This window comes from Triturus cristatus, chromosome 2_2, assembly GCF_964204655.1.
Source record: "Triturus cristatus chromosome 2_2, aTriCri1.1, whole genome shotgun sequence".
Lineage (NCBI taxonomy): Eukaryota > Metazoa > Chordata > Amphibia > Caudata > Salamandridae > Triturus > Triturus cristatus.
The window spans coordinates 385,067,764-385,088,326 of record NC_140582.1 but is presented as its reverse complement, the minus strand read 5'-3'; positions in this window follow the sequence as shown (position 1 = coordinate 385,088,326).

Genomic DNA, 20,563 nt, shown 5'->3' with positions numbered 1-20,563 from the left:
CCCGATTCACAGAACTAACTTAAGACAAAATCCTAAACTTACTAACATTTTGGGATTCACAGAAGGCACTTACTCATTTTGGTATTCACAGAAGGCACTTACTCATTTCGGTATTCACAGAAGTTAGGAGTCCTAACTTTAGGACTCCTAAATGCCTTCTGTGAATCCCGAAAGTCTTAAAATAAGGATTTTTCTCAATTTAGTAGTAGTAAAGTTAGGACTCCTACCTTTAGGACTCCTAAATGCCTTCTGTGAATACCGAAAGCCTTAAAATTAGGATTTTTTTCAGTTTAGTAGTAGTAAAGTTAGGGGTCCTAACTTTAGGACTCCTAATTTTAAGACTTTCGGTATTCACAGAAGGCATTTAGGAGTCCTAAAGTTAGGACTCCTAACTTCTGTGAATACCGAAGTGAGTAAGTGACTTCTGTGAATACCAAAATGAGTAAGTGCCTTCTGTGAATACGAAAATGGTAGAAAGTTTAGGATTTTGTCTTAAGTTAGTTCTGTGAATCGGGCTCTACGTTCAGAGTACATAAAAATAAGTGTTTTCTCATTTAAATAGCTATTATTTAAAATAAATTGGTCTCACCCAAAGTAACCTTTTGTAGACTATATCAACAATACCCAGGTTCCGAGGGACACAGGGTCACCCCTTTGACTCTAATAGGAGCTGTGTCGCAAGCATGACGCAACTTCAGCAATGCGTGCAGGAGGCCTATCTTTAACGCACTGTGTCACCCTTATGTCTGCCATGAGGCAGGTGTAAGGTTCTGATGCAATGGCATCTTAGAAGTGGCGCACTGAAATTACGAGGCTTTGATGGGGAGGAACACCCACCCTGTATCCATTATACCTGGCACAGGCATAATGTGGCTCAGGGGTTTACAAAGTAACATATTTGCCTAGATGCATCACTTTGTAACTATGGCGCAACGAGGTGCATTGTTTACGTCGCCGCTGCGTCACAAAACGTTACGCAATGGCTGTGCAAAAAGTGTTGCAAGAGGCTTTTAAATAAGCCTCTGAGTTATTTGGATTTTATTATGAATAAGCAGCACTAAGTAAAACCATTCTGTTTTCTCTGGTCGGAAAATGGTCTGCTGTGATCATTTATTCACCAAGAAGTAAGGGTCCACATACTGCTTTTGGAGACATCAAGAAATAAGGAATCATACAGGGGTCTCCCACCTCTTCTTCAAAGCCTCCTAGTAAAATAAGCCCTACACTTCCACCTGTATACTGTAAGCAATTCATTTTTAAAACAAATTTAGACTTACAGATGATATTCGAATTATACTTTAGAATGCGTTTAAACCATTGTAGAAATGTTTTTACATAGTAAAATAACACATAGGGAAAAATGTGCTTGCTTAAAACATGTAAAAGAATTACTTTAGATTGCATTTCAACTTTGATAAAATAACGTTTTTCCCATTGAAAATAGCACATACTGAAAATGTGCTTGCTTAAATTTATATGGAAATAACATGAAGACACATTTTTGTACTAGGCTATCATTCATAAATGTGCCAAATTAATGAGGCCCAAGCTATTTATTTAAACTCTTGCTCAATACTGAGTAGATCTTTATTAAGGACATTTTTCCCAGCACCAGCATCTTGCTAAAGACTGTGCTGACTTCAAGGTTATGTTTCCTTAGCTTCATTGTACCATTTTAGATCCTTCCAGAGAACAATGAAGCTTGCAGGGAATTCATAATGAATAGGCTGTTAAAATGAACATTGATTTAAATATACTTTATGTTTGCTTAATTTGAACATCATTGATAGATGTGTTTCAGTACATTTGACCAGCCTTGTATTCACAATATACATTGAACACAGCTTTTAGCTTAGGTAAGAAGGTACTCATGAGAACTTTCCTCCATGTCTCTAACACTTGCAACAGTGTTTTAGAATGTACTGGCATGAATGTTTATTAAAGACTTTGAGTAGGACGAGCAACTGACTTTGACAACCCCATCGGATAAGCAGTTTCGACAGGATGAGAGATTCGGACACCTACTAAGTTTTGTTACATTATTGTGTGATTTTATATTAGTAGATGTTCCTAGTGAGTTAGAAGAAGATCCCTGCACACTGACCTCTGAGACTTACTTGGAGGAGTCCCTTTAAGACTCTGCTGAGGGAAAGTCCCTCTTGCCCTTTTTCACCGACAGCTATTGCTAAACGTGACTTTATTAATCTTGCTTTTATTCTGATTTTCTCTGATCAATGCTACTGTAATGGTCATTTCTCTGTCACATATAATCTGATGATTGCCACTGCAGCTGTGGGGAACTCAGCTGAGTTTCCAGAATAACACTTTATGTAAAGTTCTAGTCTTTAACTATGCTCCGAATTCTTGCTCTTTTCTGAAAAGGTAGGGTAGGGTAGATTAGGCTCATTAGCTAGATAATGACAATTTCCTTTATGGAACACTGGATTGATGTATGCTGTCACTAATCAACCTTTTACTCGATATTTCAGTAAACTGGACCAATCTGAATAAATATGATAAAACCATACTAATCCTTTAAGATAAATAAAGGTTTTAAAAACGTATTCAGCCTCTCATGATTGACTGAAAATTAAGGATCTGACAGTTGAGGATATATGCATGACTTGTGGTTTGTTACAGCTCCATTCGTACCACGGGGGCAAAGGTCCATCTGACCTGTCAAGTGCCATCTGGATTTCCAAAGGTCGAGATCTGTAGGTCGGGGTGTTTAGTCCTAAATACCATTTGGCCAATCCTTTAGGCACTAATAGTTTTGCATATACTGTATTCCCCCTTGCTCGCATTTGCCTGTGCAAAGAAATTATTTTTGACAATATGATGAGAACTAGTTCTATCTAAAGTTGCATTTATCCAATATGTGTACGTGTATATTACTAAAAATTCTATAATGGAAAGCATAACTAAAGATGCTTATACAACAAATTCGCATTTGAACATAGTGCAAATCATGGGTCTTGTTAAGCACAATATCTAAACATTCTTGATTCAGCAAGAGGTGTGAAACCATTGAATTCACACACATATCCTAGCCTCTTGTATTATCTCCTAGAAACGGGAGCTCATATTGAGCATGGCATCTGATCTCACACATTTTCCAAGATATGTAAAGATGTGTGCCTTGCACGTTTGCTTTGTCTATGTTTGTGTATCTTTTAGCAAATTGAGTTATTTGGATTTTGTTATGAAAAAGTAGTATAACACACATTTTTAATGTAGTGGCTCAGGCAGGGGCTGACTAGCGTTATACTAAGTAATACCATTCTGTTGTCTGAGTTTGGAAAATAGTCTGTTGTGGCTCATTTATTCCCCAAGAAATAATGATCCACTTACTCCCATTGGAGACAGCAAGAAATAAGGAATCATACAGGTGTATCCCACCTCTTCATCAAAGCCTCCTATTGAAATAAGCCCTACACTTTTGCCTATATACAGTAACACGAGCAGATGGCAGGTCTCTGATTGTATGAATTCCAAAATCGTCCACCAGATATATAAACTGACCCTGCTAATGCAAGTGAATGTGGCAGTGACCATGGAGCTTGCGCTATTAAACTTCTGCACAAAACTATGTAGGTAATGCTGTACAGCCCAATTCACAAAGGAAATTTCAATTGTGAATGTAAATGTGCAGTAATTTCAGTTTGAAAAGTAATCATTTAGCCACAATTAACTGTTACACCTGCCAGGAATACACAAATGGATTCCTTACTGATGTAAATGCATTTGCTATTGCAGATTTCTTTACCATGACAAATCCACAGTAATAAATGCCTCTCAAGGGGTAGAAGGCAGACCTTCCAATGTGCGTTGACCGTGGAAGTTTGGGAACACCCACATACATGTACATTTGTGGTCACTCACAAACTGTTCTCTGATCCTTTTCAATCAAGGAAATGTTCAGAGATGTATTACTGCCATAGACTGGAGTAGCTCTCTTTCTAGGATATAAACCTTTCGGACTAGCGCTGGGTGCAGGTGTAGGATTTCCTCCATTTTGAAAAAAAGCTGCCCCCACACAGAAAAAAAGTGCATTTTCCAGAGGAGACTCTATTCCTCCTGCGCATCTTTCTCCATTAATGAAAAGTTCAGAAGGGGATCAGGAGCCTTTAGGGAAAGTCATAAAGTATGCCTGCAAACCGGCATGTGGCACTGCTTTCCAGGTGTACTTCTAGGAATGTTTGTAAATAGGAAATCTCATAAAATGATCCAATGAAAATGTAAGATGCGGATGTAAATATCCACCCGTACATTTATGTTTTTTTCACAAATAGATTCCATAATATCCATGATAAATGTACTGTGTATTGGTACCTTGAGCCATTACCCACCCAATCAGAATTATGCAGTACCTTTCAGGCAATAACAATTACTCTACAATTAAGCATACATTTTATGTTGACTTAATTTCTTTGTGAATGGATTTCTTTGTGAATGGGTTCAGTATCATGCAAGATTGAAATTTTAAAGTGCCTAACTTTTCAGTTCTCTGCTACCAGCACACCTATTTCACCATTTCCCCAGGCTTGTTCAAAAAGTATTTGATCATGCTTCAAGTGGTGTGAATATATGAATTTTGACATTATTTTTCTTTGGTCAAATAAACAGCCATACCAAGCAACCTGACAGGGCTGAACTAAGCTACCCAATCAAGTGTCAGGGAGAGAGTTATACAGTAAGTGAAGTTTCGGTTCAAAATGTTCAAGTCTCCTCTTTCTTTATATAGTGTAGCTTGCAGTGAAAGTTAAAATTCTTGACAATTCATCAGCTTTTTTACCTAGTTGTACCTCATCACTCTCGCTGAGAAAAGTAAGCGATGTTTCTTTTCGGGAAAACACTGCACTTGATTTCCAGTAAATGTAGACATTCTCTAAGAGTTACTGAGATAAGTGTCAGTTTTTTACCTTTCCTACAGCCTTCTTGTCAGGTAAACACCACCCAACGGCACCTTTATTGGGAGCTGCTACTGCCCCAGTATGTTCTGAAAATCAGCTCATCTTTACTTACTTACTTATGACTATTACCCCTCCTGGGGTAAAAGTCATCAACCAGGGCTCTCCAGCCATCAATCTGACTCCGGGTGTAACCCATCTCCTTGCATTTAGACTTGAGGCCTCAGCGTCAGGTGTTTCTTGGTCTTCCACTTTTCCATTTCCCACGAGGGCTCCAGGTCAGGGCTTACGTGGTGGTGGTAGATGTGAGCTTGCAGAGGGCGTGACCTTTAAAGCCCAGTGTCTTTTCATGATTTCTTGGACAGTTTGCGGCAATAGGTCTTTGCTGCTGATGGTGTTTGGCCAGCAGATTTTCCTCAGACAGGTGTTGATGAAAGATTATCTTTAAAATTGCAAACCATAGTGTACAGAAGATCTATTTCTCTTACGTGCATGGGGCATGATTTACGTAGTATTTTCTACGAGTAGCTGAGTCTTACACTAGTCCTAAATAAAAAATACGCCTCTGTATCCAAACCTGATTCATGTGGCATTAAGAATAGTTTGGCCTTACTAAAGACTTGGGTGTAAATTACTCATTGTTTTTCAGGAGTAAGACAACTTTTTTGTGGAAAATGTTTACTAAGCCCTCGTGCTTCAATAAGTATTCTCCTTCAGTAGCTCATCAGTAAATCACATCCAAGCTTAAAAAATAATTTTGAATCAGCACTGGACTTTCACGTGCAATTCAAACTTCAGGCAAATGTGAGGACCGTCTGTTCATAGGAAAAGCTTTTTCACTGAGAATTAGTTACTACTAGGAAAACTAGGCAGGGGGTTAAATCTCCCAAATAATTTTTAAGTTTGAATGGTAAATGGTGCCTCGCTGATACAGCAGGATTTTGGTCAGCTGAAGGTTCATTTCTAATTGAGGTTCAGGAATTCTGGCCACTGCTTTGGCTATGTCATGTCAATATTTACTGCTCACTGCTGCAGTCATGAAGCAAATGTACTTGTGCACATGGTATTTCATCAGAGGGCTACTTGCACTCATTATGGATCACTCTCTTGTTCTTTCCAATCCAAAATTGAGAAAGACTAGAAGACAATTCATGTTTAGTTTTCGCAATGCTTCTGTACTGTAAAAATCTATTGAATAAATTATCAATGTCTCATTCTTTGGAGGAATGGTACCTTCTCTGGAGTGTTTGACCATCACCCCCCTCCACACACATACACTGGAGGCAACAGTGGCATGCTTAAAATGTTAAGTCCTATTCAAGGACTATGCATTGCCCATTGCTGCTCCATGCCGGTTTAGCTGGTTGAAGTGATGCAGTCTCCAGGGACGGAAATTAACTTGGCCAATCCGATTGATTGGCATGCCATGGAAAGGAAGAGCAGTGTGGAGTCTAGTGCACATGTCAGGTTGGACAGGTATTTGTCTATGGACAACCCAACTTGTGCGCTGCAGGCTCCTCGAACCAGTGCTCCATTTAGGAGCCTGGGAGAAAACAGCGCAGTCCCCTTGGTCCCCTCAAGAGCACTGAGTTCGCCTGCTCAAACCAATCCAGGTTTTGCTCTCATAAACCTTTAATTATAAGAGCAAAGCGGGATTGGTTTGGGAAGACTAGCCTGTCCCTGCGGGCATGTGATTTCAAGGCAGCATGGGTGCAGAATGATTAAGTAGATGACCAATCATTCAGGTGCTTTATTTTGAAGCCACAGATTGATTGGTCATGCCTTTAATGGGAACGCAACGGTACTGCTTTTCCCCTCATGCACAGTGCCAATGATGGCATTGTGCACAAGAGCAGCAGAGAAGCAGTCTTGGAGCACGTGCAGCCTGGCCTGAGGCATGCTGCACCCTTAGTGCTGCCGCCATCCCAGTTACGTTTCTAATCTCCCTGCAGCTCTAAAGCTTTTTCTTTTAATGCTCTGCTCATCTCTTCTAAGGCAGGTGCATGCGATAGCGAGAGGTGAAACTTCATGGGTTGCTTCATACACAGGTTCATTTCTTGGGCGTACCAAGTAAATAAAAAATATATTTTTTTTTACAATGAAACAGCTTCCCTCCACTGCCATGTACATCAGTCACATGGCAGGACATCTATTTCTCTATCTATCATCTATTACGTTCACACCTTTACAGGCTGTCATTTGATGAAAGCTGGCTCTTTCTTGTTAATCATAAAATCCTGTTGCCTGCTTTGGTGAGAGAATGATTGAACTTTCTGCTATCCGTGAAAGAAATGCACTGCCTGCATACACACTTGCAATACATTTACTGTGTACAGTTGTGACCAGTCACATATTAATGCGACCATTTACAACCCTTCCTGCTTCCTGCAATCTGGTCTAAACTGGTTCCCTCACATCACACTGGTCTATGTACAGTACATCATTCTTGTGATGCTAGTGTTGGGAAAAACACAAGCTCAGCTCAACATCCTGTGATTCCACGCAGCTCACTTAAGCTCTCTGTACCAAACCAGAAAAAAAACTTTGGGCCAGAAGGGGGAGGCAGCACAGACGACAGACTAGCTTGTTGGTGTGAAAAAGGCCACTTTATTGGAAAAAGGTGCACCTTACACAAAAAAACCCTTGGCCTGTGCCGTACAAAACTATACCTCACTAAATATTGTCCTCCTACTTTACCCCCACCCCTCCCCTAAACATGTTCCCCCTGCAACAATTATAAAACAACTTGCAATTTCCTAACCTTTCTTTCCCAACCTAACTAGGTAAACTTCCTATGTTCTTTCATAACTGTAACTATACATCATTATTAGGCTTTCCTGTTTTCAGTTACTATTTTTGGTGAATTCTGGTGGTGTTTTTTCAGTGTTTTCCAGTGATTTCAAAACCTCAAAAAAACAGTGCTTTTCAGTGGTTACTCATTTTCGCCCCATAAAAAACAACTGAAACGGTGTTTTACCGGTGTTTATGGGACGCTTTGCTTTTATTATTGTTTGCTTTCTTGATTGGTGCATGGAATATAGACAGTCTATGTACAGTGTATATGAGGTTAAAATACATTTTTACAAGTCAAATTTATTGTAGTACACCCTACAATATTTTTTCAGTGAATCTTTGGTCATTCGTGCTCTCTCTTTCCTACCCATGTACACTTTTATTTGGGAAAAGGCCCTCTCGACATTGGCACTTGAGACTGGCAACGCCAAAACAGACAGTACACAATTTGCCAACTCTGGCCACTGATGTAGCTTCTAGTTTTCATCTCTGATCACCAAGTTAACTGCTCTATTAACATCATTGCAAGTTTTAACTGTGCAAAGCTGACTCTGACCGGTGGCACTTAGCTCCCCACTGTAAAAAGGTGTGAAAAACAAGACAGCCTCGTTAACTAAAATGGTCTTTTACAGACCTGTGAAGTACTCAGGTGCGGCTGTAGTAAGACAGACGCCAGAACACAATAGCTCCTCTCCCCCCCATGTGAGCCAGGCAGGGGGCCTGGTGTTGCTCTGGCCCTTTGGCCATTCATACCTCGGCTCCCCATTCTCTTGTCTGTCTTCGCGCCCTGCACTCTGTGTTGCACTAAACAATGTCAGGAGAGGTTGTACCGCAACTGGTGCTCATGTAAAGCACTCTGATACCTCCGGGTTTTTGTGTGCGCTATATAAAACCCTCCCCCCTGAAAAATTAGGCCCAGGAATGCCTGCAAAGATTTTACACTTCCTGCCCAGAAACTTATACATTCCATGTTTAAACGTACTACAAATATTCTCAACAATAATTGAATGAATATTTTGTAATATTTTCCTGTGTGTGTTTGATTATTGTATAGGGGGTCACTTTCATCATTATTGTTGGTGTCTTTATTCTGTGGTAGCTCAACTTGTGTTTTGTGCTTTTTTCAGTATTATTTTTCAGTAGAATTGTTTTTTCGCGAGTGAACGAACCACAGTTATTAAATTGCATTAACTGAAGGGTGACAAAACAGAGGTGCCTCTGCTTGGTAAAAGACATCTGTCAGGTCAGCATTCTGGCGGCCTGAGGAGCAGGGTGCCGCTCCACCCACACACACACACACACTTGTCAGTGCTGCTAGAAACCTGGGATTCCTTTTTGTTGCTCAAACTACTGAAGCATCCCCTGGGGCCTTCCATGGGTTATGCAGGCTTCATCCAGAGCCCAGCCCTGGCAGCCGCACTTGGAGCTCTGATGACCACACCAGAGGCCCGCACTGATGCCTCGACTTCCCAAATAGATGCAGATATCTGAGGTCTACCCTGGGAATATCCAGCTACGTCATAGGTTTCCCATCTGCAGGGTACAATAAGCCGAAAACCATATGGAGTTTTCCTAGTTTCACACAGTTTGTTCTAGTGGGTGAGCTGGGAGTCAGCACTCCAATGCTGGACCCAATAGCAGAACTTAAGCCACTGCAGATAGTTCCAAGCACTTCTCACTGGCACACCACGTCACCATTGGTAACCTGCGGGCTGGCCAGATGGTGGGGGGGTGTCAGGAGGTCATTGGTCCCCAGGCCCCACGCTTTCTCAAGGCCTTGAACGTGGGCAACATTATTTATAGATTTTAAAGCATGTCTGCCCTATTTATTAATGACGAGCCACCTGACCATGCCGGGGCCTTAAATGGTGCCAGAGGCAGGACCTGCCCTGCTTTCGGTTTCCCGACAGCACACTTTTAAAACAGGTCCTCGCACTGTGGGGCCCCGCGTTAGTCTGTAGGCCCCGGGCCCTGTAAGAACCTCGGAGATGCCTGGTGGTAATCTGGCCTCCTTCAGGCACAGAGGCGCAACTAGAGCCAAATTTCGGTGGGGGGGCTAAGAAAAAGTTTCGGGGGGGGGCTGAATCTTTTAGCAATAGGCAGAGTGGAGCTGCAGGGGCTCTTAGAAGGGGTGAAACAACAGTGAGGCCTCATTAACATGCAAATGGTCTTTTAAAGACCTGTGAAGTGCCCGGGTGCGGCTGTATGTGCGCCGGGAACCAGTCTCATCCCGGGCTGCCACACACGACGGGGGGGGGGTGAAGCCCTGTAAGTCCAATGGGTGTTGCGCGCTTGGAGCACAGTATATGTTTCTACATGAGAGGATATCATGCCGTAGATTCATGACTGATAAGAAGAATCTGCCGTAACGAGACAAAATAAAAAGTGTCATATTTCAATGTGCTGGCCAGATGCTAAGAGAGTCTCTATGGCAAGAAAGCTCTCGTTTTCTCAAAAGCAATATCATCATAGTCATAAGCCAGTGCAGCGGAACGACAGCGTGTGGTGAGAGGGCCGGCAGGGCCCTGCTGATCCGATGAAATAAAAATGACGAAACCGAGGCAGTGCGCCGGAGCATTGCAGTAAGCAATGAAAATCAGTGACACTCGGTTTATACCAAGTCCGCTGATTTTCATCCGGTAGGGTACTGTCGGTCAGATTCGGTTTAAACCGAATTCCGGACAGCCTAATCATTATACCACAACTGACCTAGGAAAAACGATACTCGGACTCTTGACGCTTTGGGTATCTGCACACACCTATCGCCCTGTCCAAAGCCTCCTTCAGCTGCACTATTTATAATTCCATGCCATAGCGGGACAGATGCACCCCATCTTCCCTGAAGAAATACACAGCTGCATAGCGCAGCTCCGGATGTTCCATCCTTCCAAACCCTTCCTTGTCGCAAAAAACTCTCATGTCCCTATTAATCTTCCTCCGTGCCCTATCTATGGCTGCCGGCCGCTCAGCCCCTCTCCAACATCTCCTAGGTATAAACTCAGACCATATTACATGACAACCAGACCACTGCCGCTGACTCTCCAGCAAATCCCACTTCATTTGTTTCAGCAACGCCAAGCCTTTGCCGTGCACCAGATCGTTTTTTTCCTAAATAGATAACCAAGACATCCAGGCAAATTCCCCCCTAACTACCTTACTCAGTGCCGGAAATAACTCATGCCACCTCATGCCCCCCTTCCCTTGCCAATAACAACGAAACAGTTCAGGATCCAATTCTAGATTTAAATTCCTGGTCTTGTCCCATTCATATCGCTCCGCTCATTTCACAAAAGAGTGTCCTAAGATGAGGATGGACAATCCTGCCACGGCCGGTCATGCCACCGCACCTGAAAAGACACATATGTGAGACAAGCGACAGCAAATCAAGCCTCCTCCTCCCCGAAGCCCTGCATCCTGATGTATGTCTTATAACAGTCCAATTTCCAGCACCCCAGTCGCATCAGATCCTCCCTCCTCTACCCCTTCTTCACCGCATCTGTTGCCGCGCCTATCCGAAAGGAGTGCATCCTAAATAGTCTGGGGTCACCCATAGCGTGCAGGGCATGCCGCAGAACCCAAAGTAGTTGCGCCGCTGACACCCCGCTACCCTCGGCCCGACGAAAGAACTCACCTGCCTCTTCACTCACCCTGGACGCCAACATCTCACCCCACACCACAGGGCACACTGCCCGATCTGCCACGGGTCCCATGACAACCCACTTCCCCCCTCCCCGTTGATCAGTCTTCGAGCGCCGCAAGAGAACCGCCACCTCCCTGGTCTGCAAATCCACCTACCCCCACCGTACCCCTGCTTCCCTCTTGCCCCCAGGAGCTCCGATACCCAAAAAGCCCCGAAATACATCCATGACATTAGCGTGGAAAACAGAATAGCTTCCTCTCAGTTGCGGCAAGTCTACGGCATGAGCCTTATCAAGCCGATGAGCACACCCACCGTTACGGGACGGGGTTGCGAGGCATTGGCCCCTCGTTCCCTCACCCATACTTCCAATAAACGTGCAACCAGTTCACCTGCTGACAGCGCATAGCCCCCCCACAATTTTCCCATGAATGCAGCTTGTCCGCGATCGTCACTTTGGACATTCCTTTATCCATCATTGCCAATATGAAGTGCACCACCTGCTCGCCCCTCACCCAGTGACTGTCGTGCCGCGTCGCCCCACTGTCCAAAATGTCCCGCCAAGCCTGCTCGTACGCCCTCCAAGTTGAAACGGCCACTGACCCTCTTACCAGTTGAACAACCCTTTCTCTCCTACTGACCACATCCCTGTCAGCACCGGTGTCTTGCATTCGTCCGCCTCCATGGCTAGCCCATGGAACCTCTGCCACTGTGAACGAGACAAAGCATCCGCAATGTCATTGTCCACCCATGGCACATGCCGGGATTGAAACAAAATGTCATGTTCCAAACATTGCAGCACAAATACCCTCAACAACTTGAGCACCTGTGGGTCCCTGGCTGACAGCCTATTCACGACATGTACCACCGACAAGTTATCCACCTTGAAAATCACCTTTTTGTGTGCCAGCTCCCCTGCCCACACCGTCACCGCCACCACTAGGGGAAACAGTTCCAAAAATGCAATGCTCCTCCCCCCGTTCTGCCACTGTGGGGGCCAAAACCTCAGCGCACCACTTCCCCTGCCAATACAGTCCAAAACCACCCACCCCCGCCGCGTCCGAGGAGATGGTCGCGTCCCATTGCCACTCCTCCGGTGGGGCCATGGGGATACCATTAAAGCGCTCCAAGAATGCCCGCCATATGCGCAGATCCTCCTTCATACCCGCCGACAAGCGCAGAGGATGGTGCGGTAGTGTCAAACCGGACACGCCCAGACATCTGCAAAAGGTTCGCCCTGCTCGCACCACCCGGCACACAAAATTCAAGTGCCCTAAGAGAACCTGCACCTCACGCACCATCACCTTCTGCTTGGCCAACATGCTGTCAATCAACAGCAGCCTGTGCACCTTCTTATCTCCCGGAAAATGGGCCTCCATGGTAACCGAGTCTAGCTCTATGCCCAGAAATGACAGCACCATGCTGGGACCTTGTGTCTTCTCTGGTGCCAGGGGCACACCCAGGCAGCCCATGAGCTCTGTAAAACTGTCCAGCTGCTGCTGGCAGTCCGCAAAACCGGACAGACCCACCAGGAAAAAGTGTGCCACGAAAAAACCCATTGCAAGAAAGTTCTGAACTGCTCAAACAAAGCGCAAGAGATGGAACACCCCATGGGCAATGCTTTGTCCACGAAGATGGATCCCTCGAACTGAATCCCCTATAGTTGAAAATCCTCCGGGTGTATCGAGAGCAGCCGAAACGCTGACTTGATGTCGCATTTTGCCATGAGGGCTCCCGTCCCCGTCCACGGAGGAGCAAGAAACCGACGACAGCTCGGCCGGTATGTAATCATTGACCGACGCCCCTTCCGGCAATGACAGATGCTGAATCAGCGATACTGTCCGGGCTCTTTCTTTGGCACCACTCCGATAGGGGAGATAATCAGGTCCCAAATAGGGGGCTCTTGAAAAGGCCCCGCCATCCGCCCTTTCCGGACCTCCTTTCCCAGTTTATCCTGGACCACCGCCCCGTGTGTGCTGGCAGATTTAAAGTTTTCGGCCCATCTGGCAGCTCTTGGACCCTCGTACCCCAGCTGGAAACCCTTCCGAAACCCCTGCCGGAGCAGTCCCGCATCCTCGGTCCATGGATAAGACACCAAGAAGGTTTCCAGCCGGTCCTGCTTAACTGGCGTATGAGCCTTTCCCCATATTCCCCTGTCCTCCTCTACCTCCCCTGCCGCCCTATTGCTGCCCCGCCGGTGTGGACTGCTGACCCTGACCGCCGCCTCCCGTCCCCCAGCATTACATCACTGGGTGTCACACCGCGCATTTGGAGCACACATACCGGAACCTGCAATATTGTCTCGCACAAGCGCCCTTGTTGAAATCCCAGCACGCACCCCCTGTAGTTCCAACTGTGTTCCCTCCTTGCCCCAAGCCCCCACGGGTGGGGCGGTTTGAAAAGGGACAGGGTGAGAGCGGAAGCCCGCTGGCAGTGTATATCGTTTTGCCAAACAATGCCCCTTCCATAGTCTGCTGGTAGAGGTCTGAATCGATTTCCCCCCATTTCACCTCTGGGTCCCAGGCCATACGGCCCAGAACTCCTTGTCATAGTGTGACCAAGCGTATCCCCCGTACGTGACCTGCGCCTGACGGATCACATCCATGTATTTGAAAAGCGCAACGGACCTATCAGGGTACTTGTCGCAGTACACACTGGTGAAGATCAAGAACCCCGCTGACCAATTCTCGATGTTCAGGGGCACTCACGGCCACCTGGCCAACTCCAGCTCTTCCTCCTTGGACCCCTCTTTTGCCGTCAGCTCGCGATGCAGGAGCTCTAAAATATCCACATACTCGCCCTTCCATATCTTATCCTTGGTGGCCAACGACAAGTATGCCCCCAAAGGTTTCGTGATGCCCATATATGGCAGCTTGCGCACAGGGACATCATGGCTCTCCTTCCCCTCCTTCCCCTCTTTGGGCACCCCTACATCGTCCTTTCCCCCCAAGGCCCTGCTCGTGCCTGGTTCCGCCTCCTTTGGCCTGAACCCCGCATCCCGCACGTACGATCCTTTACTCAAACACACCTCCGCCCATGCATCTGTGCCGACTGAGACCTTGGCCTGTGGTGGCCTGCGCGCCCCACTCTCCACTCTGTGCCGTGCCTTACCTGGCATCAAGGTCGGCGTCCACACTGGATCCCGCCACCTAACCAGTCGTGCAGGTGGAGCCGTCACTCTATCCGCCTGGGGTCCCTGTCGCACCTCTCTGTGTAAGAAACTAGGCTCAGCATTACTCAGAGCCCCCCCGTCCTGACCCTCCCCCGGTCCACAATTTCCCCTTCCTCCACACTCTCTTCATCGTAATCAAACTGGGCCGGGCCGTCCTCATCAGTCTCCAGCCCTACCAACTTTTGGCTGCCCTCCGTGGGCTCCAGCCTGCTCAATCCTGCCCGCTCCCTACAGGTGTGGAGCAGGTCTCTCAAGTCCGCACTCCCTCTCCTCTGTCCTGCGCGCCACTCCTCCGGGTCCCGATCCGTACTGGCGGACCTCTGCCCCTGTCCCCCGGCAACCATATCGACCCTCCAGGGTGGAGCTAGCGGGGACTTACCGCCCCACTTCTCGTGGGCGCCACTGTCAGGTCCCTCATGGGAGCACGACCGCCCGCATAAGGCAGAGCCGGCCCATCCTCTCGGTGGAGTGGAGCCACATGCTGCTCTCCCGAGCACCTCGCCATGCTGTCTTGCCAAAAAAAGAAGTGGAGTCCAACATGCCGGGGTTAAACCTGTCCCCCTGGCCACCAGACCCCCAAGCATCCTCCCTAGGTCCCCCATCCCCGCCCGCCCCTACCGCACCAGACAAATGGCCCCCTGTCGCGATGGTGTAGACTGCAATGCCCTGGGCCCCACACCCCCGCCCTGAGCGCCCCACGCCCCTTCCCCCTAACTGCCTGCACCCTCCTCCCTGTCACTCCATACCAAAGAGTCCAGTACCCAACGAACCGCGCAGCCCCCGGGGCCCCTCCCGGTACCCCTGCACCCCCCGGCACCTGACAATCCCACGGGCTCCCCCCAACCCCCCGCGAGTGACCCCCGATTGCACCATCCCACCGACGCGCTGTCGCGCCAGCCCCCGGCGTCCAACGCCGGCATGGACTCCCAGCACGGAAGATCCCCGCCCACCCCCCATGGCCTCACCCCCACCATGTGCTCGGTATCTCCCTCCTTGCCACCAATCCTGGATGACCCCCGAGCCACCCCCCCACTTGGCCCTTCCCCCCTGCCTGGGCTCTGTGGCCTGGCCTGCACCCCCGCGCCCCAGGTGTCCCCCCTTGGTCCTTCCTGCACCCCTTGACCCCCGTCCCCTCCCCCTCGCTGTCAATTAGTAATGGCGAGGACTCACCGCCGATCCCCAGCGTGGAGGAGCCACCCCCACAGCCCCGCTCTTGCCCTGGTACCCCCACCACCTTCACACTACCCCGCTTCTGTGTATGGGCCCTTCGCCCCCGCCCACTTTGCACCCCGTGCCCCCTTCTCCTCCCTGGGCCATGCCGCCCCCCTGATCCCTCTTCAAATATCAACACAGGCCGCGGGGCCATGCCCCTCCTCCCGCCTCGCGGGCGTTTGGACAGCGCGGCCGTGTGTGCTGTGCGGCCGTGCCCCCCGCTTCCATTGTCACCCGCTTTCGGGCACGCGGCGGCTCGCAAGCGATAACCGCCGCTGCGACGCCGCTCGCCGCCCTCCTGGGGGGTCTCACCTTGACGTCAGGCCGCAGTATGTCCGTGCGGCCCGCGTCCTCCAATAGGCGTAGCGCTTATACCACTCTCGGATCCTCCATTGCTGCCGTGGTCACCGTCGCGGAGCACAGCAGTCAGCCCCAGCCAGCAATGCTCTTCCCCATGATCCTCTGTCGACCGCGCTCGCTCAATCTGCCCGCAGAGATGTCCGCAAAAACACCATGCCACAATTATCACCACTAACCTGCCCAACGCCGAACAACCACGCTACCCAAAGCCAATCCAAAACCAAACTGGAAAAACTAAACTGTCCACTATCCTCCCACCGGCTGTCGTGTCACGTACCACCAAAATGGTGGCCCACGACATGAAATGGCCGGTTATGTACTACACGAGCCCAAATGTAGCCTCACCCAAGCCCAAAGAGCCCAAAAACTGCCCAATGGAGCCCAACTAGCCCGCTGGGCTCTGGCTGGCCCCCAGCCCAAAAACCCCCAGGGGGGGCAGGCCTCCCGCTGGTTGGCCGCCCCCCCATATCCCTAATTTTATGTAGTCTGGTTTTTGGAAAGCACACAGATTAAATAGTGTCAAATTCATGCTATTGAAAAAACTGCACAAAAAGTTTCTCTGTAAACCTGTTGATTGATCTCCAAAGCTAAATCAAACAGCAGAAACATAATTAAAAAAAAGAAAAACAATCAAGCAGTAAGCGTAAGCATGCAAGTAGTGCAAAATTATTTCAGTTATCTTGCACCTTCAGTGGACTTGCACACCATGCGTTGCTGTGTCGTACAGAACCTATGTGAGAAATGAATGAAAAGTTGAAAACCTTTGACCCCTCAGATTTGTACTAACGCAGGGTACAGGTGGATGATTTGGATACCACATCTTCCTCCTACAGTTCCTTTCTACACTGACTTCTGACATCGTGTACGGCAGACAGGTTTCAGGAGTGGGACAAACCAGTGTTCATTGTTGCAGGGATTCTGCTTATACACAGAACTATGCGTAGAACCCCAGGACCTCAGTGAATTGTGGTGTACCAGAAACTCACCTCAGAACCCAGAACCCAGAACCCAGTATCCGGCTAGCATAAGTGTCCCATTCGTTATCCGAGATTTAGCTCGGCGGTCCCAATGAAAAGACAACCCAGAACAAGCGACTCAGTGTACTCTCAGGAATGGTGGGAATCGGAAATACCTGTTCGTATATTATTCTCACATCAGTCCACAACAAGAATAAACAAAGACACGGTGAAAATAAAAAGAGTTTATTTTATAGACCACGTGTCCTTAGATGCAGTACTTTGGCCAATACAAGCAGACAAATGATTATAATTAAAACCATCAGCATCGTTACAATACCATAGAATATAAAGGGAGTGATCATGTTATAAATGACAGTGGATACTACCACCTTCCCTTTACTAAGAAGCTAATATTATTATTATGCTAATAAAAGGTCTCTTAGGCTTGAATAGGGGACCCCATACCTCAAAGATCAGCTTAGTGAAATCACATCACAGGAGCATCAGAAGTCTTCTCGCAGGAAGGCTCGTCTTCGGTCTGAATATTAAACATGATGTCTGTAATATTAAAAGCACCAGCTTTCAGGTATTCGCAGCTGCCTGTATGTTATGGCTAAATAGTGAGTCGATCAACCTAGAGTGGAAAACATGCATTGTATAACGACCCAGACTGTTCTTGTTACACCATGTACAGACCAAGGTCGTTGCGCAGAGCTCGGGATGGTAACAACAGATTGCTCTCGTGTGAGGCAAAGCGCGAGCCAGCAGTTTGTTTAAACAATAACATGTAGATGCAGTGTCGTGCGCAAAAGCAGCAAGATGGCTTTCTAACACCTAACGTGGTTATGCTAACTTAACAATGTATGTACGTATTAAGGGATTCCTTACTACATGCCCCCTTGATCGAAGCACTAACCAGTAGGGAAGAAATGAGAGAACGCAGAGTTCAAATTCGACAGAGCAGAACAAGGTGTACTCAAAATGAAACCAAGTAACGGTGCAGAGAAAGTTCGAATGAAAAAAGAAAAGCAAAAAACCTCAAAAAGGGAAGGAAAAAAATGAAAAATGCTGCTGTAGCTAGCAATCCAAAGTCACAGGTAATGTTCAAGGCATGGTAAAAAAATCTAGTGGATGACAGTTCACTCAATCCATGAACGTGTATGCAGCATACGTAGCAACAGCTTCCAACAGAAAATCGTTGGCACGGCCACTAAAAGTTTCAGCCATCCAGTTAATCAAAGAAAAGGAACATACATGTTCTTCAATAGGCGGAGCCTCTAGCACCATCAGAGGGCAACCGACGTGTTCTTCCAGATAACCCATATCCAAGAAGTCATAGGCAGCCCTTGCGATGTCCCAATTACCCAGGATTCCATGCGCCGCACCACAGGCCATAATCCGAACACCAGAACAGGCAAACTCGTGAGACACTAAAGGACTCATCAGTCGATCATAATACGGGACCGGAGACACCGTGTTTGTTAAGCACAAATCCAGAGGCCATTCAAAGGGACAATCTAGGCAGTGAAAGACAGGTTGCACGCAGGTAAAGTAGGAATACCGGAAGGATAATCCATACGCCAGGCTCAAAGTCGCCAATGGCAGCGTACCATAATATTCAAGCATCCTGTCACGAAGAAGATGTAGACGGGGCAGGTTGTCGTGAGGCACAGAAAGTGCAGCCATTTCGTAGTATGAAAAGTAAAAGTAGCACACCTGCCACCAGCGCCAGAATCAGCGGGACACCGCCAAAGATGCTCGAAAAAATAGAATGAAAAAATGCCGGAATCACACCAAAAATAGTTTGGAAGGATGTCACGAGGCCTGAGCCTACAAGTTTAAAAAAATGAGCCAGGCCAGTTGTTGACGAGGCATTGAAGATTGTTTGGATCAAAGCTCCAAAATGCAGGGGGAGGTCAGTATTCAAAAGCGCCTGTACCTCAGTGCGCGTATTTGCCACGTGAAGGACAAATGTTTCTCGGGAAGAAGTCAATGGCACCTCCTTTTGGGACAATAGAGCTCTTATTCTGCTCATCTTGTTGAACTTTGCTTTCAAGGTCGGAATCGAAGGCCAGATGGAAACATCCAGCCGCCCATGAGGGGGTGGAAATAGAACATTATTGCAGCAGACTACCCTCTGCGATACAGTTACTATATATGGGATTCCCACTAACATCCCGCAGCAAGCTTCATTATTCAAAATTAAATAACTACCGTTTGCAAGCAGCGTGAAAGAAGGCGTAATCACTGGCACTGGGATTCCTTTGAGGACGCAGGCCAAATTTGGGGCGTGTACATTGCATGCACCGTGTAACTGAATGTGCCTACATACTACAGAATGATCAGGTGTCGAGGTGCACTCCTCACCTTTCAGGTAAACCTCTTTACCGTCTCTTGTACATCTATACGTAAAAGGGAGAGACCAAACCTCATGTAGGAACGCGGTACCCAACAGTTCATATCTACCCAGAGCATAGTGTTTCATGCATGACGTAAACTTAAAAAGCGCGAAAGGGAGCGTGATCAACCCATGTACTAACCACACGGCTGAATTCAATTCCGCCACAGAGAAAGGTAACGGCTCCAATTTTTCAATGTGTAACAATGAATATGTAGCATCTTTCATGGACATGAACTGCTGCTTCACAGTAAGGTTAAAGGGAAGGAATAATGATGTCGTATTCATATAGTCCCAGGGGACCTTTCCTGCCTTTAACGTTTGTAATGTCCATGCAAACTGCATAACCGAACGCAACTGGTTTTGACCATGATACAATACAGACACATCATCATGTACAATATCAACAATTGAAGAAACAATATTGTCCAATGTATAAATTCTGGAAGAAAGAGTGTTAATGCTGTTATCTATAACGGCCAAGACCTTTTCCATATTCGCTTGATCAATAGCCCTCAATCTCGAAGCCGCCTCAATTTGCGACAATTTCCATACTTCGTTGTAAATAGCATACGCCCACCTCTTGGATCTGCCACCCACAGGACCTTTAACAAAATCAGTCAAATCTATTTTGTCATGTAATTTTGATAAATGAACTTTGACAGATGCCAAGGTGGAATGTCGCAGCCAGGATTGACATAATTTCCCTACAGAGTAGGTAGTCACTGTATGAGAGGACTCAAACCGAGGGTCTGCGCGTTGCTGCGTATACCCCTGTTGCAGACCTAGAAAACGACGTTGACAGGCATCTGAACTGCTTTGCCAAATTAACCATCCTTCTCGACTAAACTTCGAAATATTGAAAGATGTATTAGAGACTAATGACTGCAAAGCATGAAGGGACAGATCCGTTTGGTTATCCCAATTTGGGTAAGCGCCCAGATCTGGAACAGAGGGGAAATTTAGTTTTTTAGAAGTGGCCAATCCGAAACAGGTGGTCTGGAAGATGGTGGAATTTAAAAACAACATATGATTTGGTATAAGACAGGCACGATGTAAAGCTTCAGTTCCCTGAACCTGCCACGGTTTGGAACCCCAAACCGACTTAAGATCAATAGCAGC